The following is a 10000-nucleotide window of genomic DNA, read 5'->3' as shown; positions in this document are numbered from 1 at the left end:
CACACACACACACACACACACACACACACACACACACACGGTTTCACTTTACAATCCCAAAATACTGAAATACTGAACTTCAGTATCTCGAGACTGAAAAACCCGAAACCCTAAAAGTGAGAAATTCAAATTCGCGACTACCGACATACACACTCCACACACAAGCACACATACATTTTCCTCCCTACAATATAAACCAACAAAACACACACAAATACAAAACAAACACACACGCTGACCCTGCATATAAGTAGGGGCACAAGCCCCTCTGCATCCCATGTGGAAGGCTGTGCACCCCCACACCCCCGTTACATATATATACACAACATAACACAAACACACAAAAAATGCCACTACACATTCTACACTCCCCTTGCACAAACACACATCACATACTTACAAATACCACCACTTGCAACACTTACACACTCACAATCTTACCTACCCTAAACCCAACTAACTACCCTGCCCCAAATTCCAACCACCCCCACTACCTATACTTTTCTACATCCCCTGACTCCTTCCCACCCAACACCTCACCAATCACAATACACCTAAGCCAAACCCAACCCACCTGTAGATCTACATCACCCCAAATATCCACCCCTCCTACAATGCTCTACATAAAATCTCTCTCTATAATCCCATTTGCCCTACTAATCTCTCTGCCTTCTCTTACCTAGCTCACACTTTTGCCAACCCTTGTCATAACTCTCACACACACACTCCACTATATTGGTTGCCTATTATATTCTTGAAACCCAGCAATGTCGAATCCAACATTGTTGACACGAGAATAGCGAATGTGCAGAACATCGAATGGGTAAGCGGAAATCTCCATAAGGGGATATTTCCATTTACTTCAATGTAGTGCGGTCCAGGAGTTGGTATATTTAAGTAGCCGGGGTTGTGGGGGATGCAGGGTGGCTTGCCCCCCCTGCCTACACACTTTAGATTTTCCTTTTTTTTTTATTTTTTTTTTTTTGTAAACATTCAAAATTTTAATGGTTCGATCATTAAAGGTCGACCTTTAGTGATTCGAACCATTAAACTTTCGATGTTCTAATATTGACCCACTATACCTTACCATCAACCTCACTTCCCATCCTACTCTCCCATCTCACATGAACTCTTTACCTCTAACCCAATCTGTTTTTTCAAACCAAAACTGCTCCCAACCCAACCTCCCCCCATACTCCCCTCTTAAATGTGGTACTAGAAAATTACTACACTTACACAACCCAAGCTACCCTTTCCCAACACACTGCCTCACTTGTCTACTCCACCACATCTCTTTCTCACTAGCTGGTGACATCCACCCCAACCCCGGACCCATCTCTAACATCAATCTCAATAAACCCTGCACTCAACCCACAAACTTAAAGTCCATTCGCCTTACAACACTTAATACACAAAGCCTAAAAAACAAAATTCCTAACCTCCATGCCTGGCTCTCCCATAACCACCCTGACATTACTGCCATTTCTGAAACCTGGCTGAAAACCAATATAAAAGTTAGTGAAATCCTACCACCAGGTTTCCAAACCATTTGCAATGACAGAGCCCACAAAAAGGGAGGTGGAGTAGCAATAATCTACCCAACCTCCCATAGTATAACTCCCTACTTCAATAAAATACCAACCTTTGCCAATGCTGACATTATAATATGTTTACTAAAAATAAACAACCACAAGTCCATATATATCACTGCCCTCTATATTCCCCCTGGTGATAATATCAAAACTCTTGAAAACTTCCTGTCCTGGTTCTCCTCTAATATAAAAAATGAAACCGATATACTCGGTGATACCAACATCAACTGGAATACTATTAATTCTGAAGCCCTGTCCCACACAATCAACCTGTGCAACTTCTCCCAACTAATACAATCTCTAACCAGACCAAATAAAGATGGCATCTCTGGTACCATCATTGACTGGATCCTAACAACTCACCCAAACCTTATCACCAAAGCTGGAACATTACCTGATCCTCTCAGTGGTCACCTACCAGCCTTCGCCGACTGTCTCCCATCTCCACTGCATAAAGAACACCACTACATCCAAACCTGCAACCTCTCCTCTTTCAACCCTCTAACTTTCTGTGAAAGCTTAAAGCTTCCCTCTAAAACCCTTCCTTTAGATGATGCCATTTCCTACTTTAACCACTCATTCCTAACCCTTCTCAATCAGCAAGCCCCCACCCCCCGAACCAAATGCATCAAAACCAATCCCTGCACATGGTTATCAAAAGATACTAAACTAGCCTTGCACCAAAAGGACAAAAAATGGAAACAATATCAAAAACCCGAACATCCTCCTAAAGTATAAGCAACTACAAAACTCCGCAAAAAATAAAAAAAGTAAAGACCGCAAATCCCACTACTCCAAACTCCAGTCCTTGCACTTAACAAATCAATTCTGGGACTTCATCTCATCCGTGCTGCATCCTGGCAACAAAGAAAAACCCTGCCCAGACCCCAACCTCTCCAACCTTGAAACAGCCAGCCAGTTCATCTCATTCTTCATAGACTGCATAGCTAGACTATCAACCTCCTTCCCAGCCCCCTCCTCCACGACCCCCTCCTGCCCCAACCATCACTCCAATCATCAACCTTCCTCTACATCCTTCTGCCTCAAGCCCATCCCCACAAGCACTATAAAAAACCTTCTCCTCAAATTCAAACCCTGTCACAATGCACCCAACAACCTTCCATCCATCTTCCTCAAACAATCTGCAGACAGCATTGCCTATCCCATCTCTATTCTTATAAATAGATCCATAGAAGAATCATATGTCCCCTCTATCTGGTGCCATGCATACATCATCCCCTCCACAAAGGTAGCAAAAATATTGATACCACCAATTTCAGGCCTATTGCCATCCTTTTCCCCTCTTTCAAAAATACTAGAGAAAACAATACAAGAACAACTCATGGCACACCTAACACTAAACAATCTCCTCTCCCCTATCCAACACAGCTTCCACCCTGGCCACAGCACCATGACTGCCCTTCTTTCCTTTCTTAAAACCATAAACCTCAAATGCGACTCAGGCAAGTCCATATCCACACTATTCCCAGATCTCTCAAAGGCCTTTGACACCATCTCACACACCCTACTTATATCCCAACTCTCCATCCTACACCTCTCTCCCACCACCATCACCTGGTTTTCCAGCTACTTGTCCAAACCACCCACAAGCTGTCCAATGGAAAACTTCAACCTCCCCCTTCCTTCCCACACTCATAGGTGTCCCATAACGTTCTGTTCTTGGCACTCTTCTCTTCAACCTATTCATTAACAACTTTCACCATTCCATCCCAGACTCATCTATCATCCAATATAGATGACTCAACAATCATCTGCTCAGCCTTCTTCCCCTCAGAGCTCCTAGCAAAAACCCATTTAGCCTTCTCCATCACAGAAACCTGGATGCAGTCTAACCATCTGGCACTAAATGCAAATAAAACCAAACTAATGTTTTTTCCCCTACCAAAAACTCCATTGACAAATCTACATTCACCATACAGATCCAAAACAACACCCTCCTTGAAATTGTTCCTGGCACCAAGCTTTTTGGCATCATTATTGATGAAGAACTAAAATATGACACCCACATCCACTCCACAATCAAGAAAACCCACCAAATGTTAGGTCTCCTCTACAGGCACAGCCACTTCCTAAGCCCCTCTACCCATCAAACTCTTGCATCCACCTTCCAACTCCCCTCCATTATGTATGGTGCCCCTCTTTTCACCAATCTCCATCTTGGCCTTCAGTCCAAACTTGAATCCTGGTACCGCAAGATCTCCAAATTTGCAACCAATTCAAAAAAACTCATCCCACCACAGCCACTCCCCCCTCACCCTCAACTGACTTGAACTACCCAACTTTCTCAGTTACCTACAACTCACCATTGCCCACAAGCTCATTTTTAAACCTGCCAACTGCCCAGCTCTTGCTACTTCCTTAAAACCTTACATTCCCAACTGCTCACTCAGATCCAAAAACCAAAATCCAGGTCCACAAATCTGCATAATCTCCTGGCCATCTACTGCTGTCCCACTCCTTAGCTAAACAGTGGAACTCTCTCCCTACACACCTATGCAACCTACCTAACCATACAAATTTCAAATCTCAGCTACACTCTCATCTTTCTTCCAAATGAGAATGCCTTTGCCACGCTCCAACTTAAACCCCTCCCCCCATCATTCCACCTTGCACTCATCCAACTACCTCTACTATTACTTCATCCCACCCAAAACAATCCCTCCCCTACTAAAAACTAATTTTCTCTCTAATATCTATTGTACTAGACTCTCCAGTCTCAAATATACTATTATCCTCTCCATGCATAATATTTTCCTAACCTACTAATGACTAGTAGCTATATATTTTTAAATGTTAAACCTACAATTGAGTTTATAACAAAAATATTCACTTTATGTAAATGTTGAAATTTCTGTATTGAATTATATCTTTTCATTTTTGTAACATTGTGACAAGCCAGTTGCAAATATCATGCAGCTTATCTGCAAATGTTTAATTAGCTGTATGAACTATGTCCTTTTGTAACGTGAAATGTAACTTGAAATTATTGTGGAGTTTTTCTCCCCTGGCCTCCACTGAAAACGGGCTCTTCTTGCCCCAGTGCACTTCCCCAGTCATCAAACTTAAATAAATAAAAAATAATATAAATAACCCACACCTCAAATCTCTAAATATACACACACTAAAATCCCTACCCATAACCCCAAGTAAAACATCACTTACCTGAATCTGCAGCTACATCCACACCATGGAATCAACATTTCCACATTCGCCATATCAGCACTCTGTATTCTGTGTTTTCTATTACATGTTATCAGTTTTTCCGGCTTGGTTTGTGGCATTAAACTTCTTTATTTTACTTCAGACTCGGGCCCTTATTTTGTACTAATCAGCGAACCTTGGATTTTGGTTTCAGTTCTGTTACACGTTCGCTTCCATCTCATTTTTGGTTCACTCTGTATTCTGCACTATCGCCCAAGTGCAGTGTCGACACTTGGGTCTCGAGCTACTGAAGTTCGAGATTCTGAAGTGAAGCCATACACACACACACACACACACACAGACACACACACACGTGTGTATATATATATATATATATATATATATATACCGACATAATGCTGAATTTCATATTGTCTAATAGCCATTTGGTTGAAAAATAACATCTCAACCCAAAACATTGAATTATCAAAATATCTACAATCATTTCATTGAAAAAGCAATGACATCAACCCTACTATTTTGCAGGGGGACTATGCCGCCCTGCACCCCCCACGCCCCCCTACTTAAATATATCAACTCCAAGATTGCACTACAGTGCAGAAATGGGCAAATTCGATACTTTCAACATTGTGTGTTTAGATTAATTTTATTTCAACATTTTGATCATCCAGTATAGTGTGTTCAACCAATTCAGTTTCATCCATTTAACATTCAACATTATGTCAGTAAACCATATCTATATATATATATATATATATATATATATGTATATATATATATATATGTATATGTACTAGAGGTACTGTCCGGTTCCCCCTGCTCGGTCGCATCTCCCTGGCTAAAGGAAGCCCCACTAAAATCCACACACCGCGTGGCACCCAGGCCCCAAACGTTGCCCCAAGGACTACAACCGGGTGCGAATGCACCGATCTGTGGAATTCAACGAAAACTAAAGATTCCTCTATAAAGACAATTCAGGGAAGCCCCACTAAAATCCACACACCGCGTGGCACCCAGGCCCCAAACGTTGCCCCAAGGACTACAACCGGGTGCGAATGCACCGATCTGTGGAATTCAACGAAAACTAAAGATTCCTCTATAAAGACAATTCAGGGTAAAATATATCCTGTAGCCTAATTACAGCCAATAGAGCGTTCTGCTGGCAGGACTAGTCAGTACCTCTACCCTTTTCTGGAAGCCCATATTGCACACTACAAGCAAAGGAACCTCTATTCCTAGTAAAGTAACCACTGGGATATAAGACCAATTTACTCACAATCAGCTGCCTTTAAGACCTGGCGGACTCCTGGCGGTAGTCCCGCTCGCTTCGCTCCGGGCTCGCCTCCGCTCCCCACCCTGCCCCATATCCCACCGCCCACTACCTCTACATTTATAAGACCAAATAGCCCCTCCCACCACCCCTCCACCTATTACAACCGCCTCAATTTGCTAATACCACTCCCATACACTCAGGCCTCCTCTTTCACAAAGTAAAATCTTCCAGCCCTACCACCCCACCTCCTCTCCCTTAGAACAACATGGCCAAATTCACACTGACCTTAACCCCTTTCATAGCAATAGGCCTACTCATTCCCTACTACCTAACTAGATACGAAAACCAAACTCTGTTGGATATTCCCTTCCCTAAGGGATACACTTCCAGCCATCCTAACCTATCATCTCAAGCTATCCCAACTTCTCTATACCCTGATAAAAAACTAAGCCCTAAACCGATGCATCTCACCCTCTACCACCCTAAGATAGTTAACAATAAATCCCATTCCAAACTGCTATGCAAACTTCAAAGACTCCTAGACCACCTGAAAAAATCTATCACCACCTATGGTGATATCCACCCCAACCCAGGCCCCACCACAACCCCAGACTCAAACACCTCCAAACTCACCTCCTCCTCTACTGGCTCCCTGCTCATATTCCATCTTAACTTAAGAAGCTTAAATAACAAAATTCACAACCTACATGCTCTCCTAGCCACCCACTCCCCCGACATTATGTGCTTATCGGAAACATGGCTTAAACCCTTCACTAAGGATGAAGAGATAATCCCACCCGGGTATAATATCCACAGGATAGACAGGAGAAATAAAAGGGGGGGTGGAATAGCAGTTATGTATAAGAATACAATGAATGTCATCAGGAATTCATCACAACCTCCTAAAGTTTTTAACGTTGAACTCATTGCTCTAAATGTTTGCCTAAACACCCAAAAATCCATTAATCTTATAGTAATTTATATCCCTCCAGGGAAGAACACAGAAAACTTAGAACAAACTCTTAGCTGGCTAACCTCTAACTACCCTCAAGAAACCATTATACTTGGAGATTTCAATATTGACTGGTCTCACTGCACCACTAATATTAACCCCCTTCCAATTAACTTACACGGTTTCTTCCAAAATATCTTATCTCCAACCAGAATTGGCAACGCTCACCAAAAAGAAAGCACCATTGACTGGATTCTAACTAACAAGGATCCACGCAATTATAGCTCGGGAACTCTTCCCAACGATCTAAGCGACCACCTAATCACCTATATAATTAAACATAAAACCTCATCAACTAACCCCCCTTCATACAGCTTAGTAAGAAATAAGAAGAACTTCAATCCACAACTGTTCCTTGCAGAACTCAAGTCCTGTAACTGGTCCATCCTAAAAACCCTACCCTTACAAGACAGTGTTACTCACTTTAATAACACTTTCCTTAATATACTTAACTGCCATGCCCCCAATCGCCAAATTAGATCCAAAGAACGTATAGCACCTTGGCTTACCAGAGAAACTAAAACTAAAATCAAACTCCGTGACCTGGCTTGGAACAAATGGAGAGCCACCAAAACTCCCCTAGACCGCATTAAATTGCAACAGCTCAGAAACTCTACTAAAACAGCTATAACTCTAGACAAAAAACAGTATTTCTGCCACCTCCAGGACAAACACCAGAATAACCCAAAAAAGTTCTGGGCGGGATTCAATAACCTCCTTCATCCTGGTAAATCTACCACCCCCACCCCTGAGAAACTTATAGGGAAGGATCCTGTAGATATTGCCAACACATTTAACTCCTTTTTCACGGAAACCATTCAGTCTCTAGCCACCCAACTAACTACTACTTCCTCACCACCCAATCCTGCCAATAACTCATCCCCACTTTCCTTTAAATTAGAACCAGTACCTACCCACTACATCCGCTCCCTTTTAAAAAAACTTAGACCGACCACCCTAGCGGCAGATCACCTCCCTGCGGAATACTTACAGATAGCATCAGACGCTATCGCCTATCCCATATCAATCCTGATTAACAGAACCATAAAAGAAGCCACCATCCCATCTCTTTGGAAAATCTCATACATCATCCCTCTCCACAAAGGAGGTGCCTCCACGGAAACGTCCAACTACAGGCCGATAGCAATCCTGTCTCCATTAGCTAAAATCATGGAGCGTGTGTACACAAACAGCTTCTAAAATACCTAACCCTCAACAGCCTGTTGTCAAACTCCCAACACGGATTCCGCCCTACCACAGTACTACTACGGCCCTCCTCTCCTTTACTGATTCAATAAACAACAACCGTAACAACAAACTCATATCCGCTACTCTTTTCCTGGACCTATCAAAAGCCTTCGATATGGTCAACCACCAGCTTCTGCTCCAAACCCTGGATGGCTTACATCTCGATAACCTGGCCCTTAATTGGTTTAATGCTTACCTCTCTGGTAGGCAACAAGCTGTCTTATGGCAAAACAGGCTATCAGGCCTGCTCCCCAACACCATTGGCGTCCCTTAAGGCTCTATACTTGGTCCCCTCCTCTTCTCAATCTTCATTAACAATCTTCACTTAGTCATACCTAAAACCACCTGCATTCAATACGCAGACGATTCTACCCTTATCTGCACTGACATCTCTCTCCCTCAACTCCAAGTAAAAACCCAGCACTGTTTTGCAAAAGTTGAAAAATGGTTCTCTGAATTGAAACTATTACTTAATCCAGCTAAAACCAAATTACTGCTCTTCTTCCCCTCAGCTACCACTCCCCTAGGAAACGAACTTCTAACTCCTAATAATATATCATTCCATGTTAAATCCGCCAACGGGACCATTATAGAGCCTGTCTCCAACACCAAACTACTTGGAGTAACTATTGATCACAAGTTGAAATTTGATATACACATCACCAATTCCATTAAGACAGTGAACAAAAAACTTGGTTCCATGTATCGTATTAAGAATTTTCTCACCCCTCATGCCAAGCTTACCATTGCCCGCACTCATCTCCTCTCTACCCTCCTGTATGCTTCCCCTATCCTATCTTTCCTCAATAAGCGTGAACTTAACCTGCTCTCAGTTGCCTACAATCACATAGCCCGATTTATCACAGGTACACCTTACTGCACTCCACCACTGCCTTAACCTAAAGAAACTTGGCTGGTTGGAACTGCCTAATCTTCTCAAATTCACCCAACTCACGGAAGCATTCAAAATAATCAACCAACCTGATAGAGCCCCTGCCCTGAGCAAAATACTAACTCCCTACTCTAACCTTAACTGCCTCCGATCAGCAAATAGCATTCAAATACAAACCGTTAAATCCAAGAATTCGGGGGGCGATGCCCTCTATGCCAACTCCATAGGGAAACCCTGGAATTCCCTTCCAAATCACCTAAGACAAGTAACTTCACTTAACCAATTCAAAAACAATCTCAAAGAATTCCTAAAATCACACTGGTTATGTCCTTGTTCAAAACCAGACTAAACCTAACCATTCAACCGCAACCCTAGTCTCACACCCCTTATAGACCTTGCTCCTCCTCACCAAGGCTTCTATACTTCAAACAACCTCCTTCTCATATGAATGATTACCTAGTTACATGAATTTGACTTTTGTACTTTTATACATATGTTAATGTAAATTTTTTCTCTGAATGTTTATATACTGTTTGTCTTCTCACTATGTTGGAGCTTTTCTCCCCGGGCCTCTACTGAAAAAGGACATGTATCCAGATAGACCAGCCCGGTCAACAAATGTAAAATAAAAATAAAATAAATAAATATGTATATGGGTCTACTTCAAATTACTGAAATTTCACAACATCGAATCTCTGATCACTGAAGACCAGAGCATCGAAGTTGTAAAATATCAAACCTAAAAAAAAATCTAACAAGTGAAAACTTCTTATTTCATCTTTCCCCAGGGGAGCAAGCCA

The 10000-nt window shown here is 42.3% G+C and overlaps 1 protein-coding gene across 1 annotated transcript in view; it reads left to right on the top strand.

Annotated features, from left to right (window-relative positions):
- Positions 1-10000, top strand: part of CDH4 (cadherin 4) — a 2239932-nt gene that overhangs the window by 2190965 nt on the left and 38967 nt on the right. The window lies entirely within an intron of this gene.

The sequence above is a fragment of the Protopterus annectens genome, chromosome 12.part0 (genome assembly GCF_019279795.1).
Source record: "Protopterus annectens isolate FY-2018-M chromosome 12.part0, PAN1.0, whole genome shotgun sequence".
NCBI lineage: Eukaryota > Metazoa > Chordata > Ceratodontiformes > Protopteridae > Protopterus > Protopterus annectens.
This window is presented reverse-complemented; position numbering and strand designations above follow the sequence as displayed.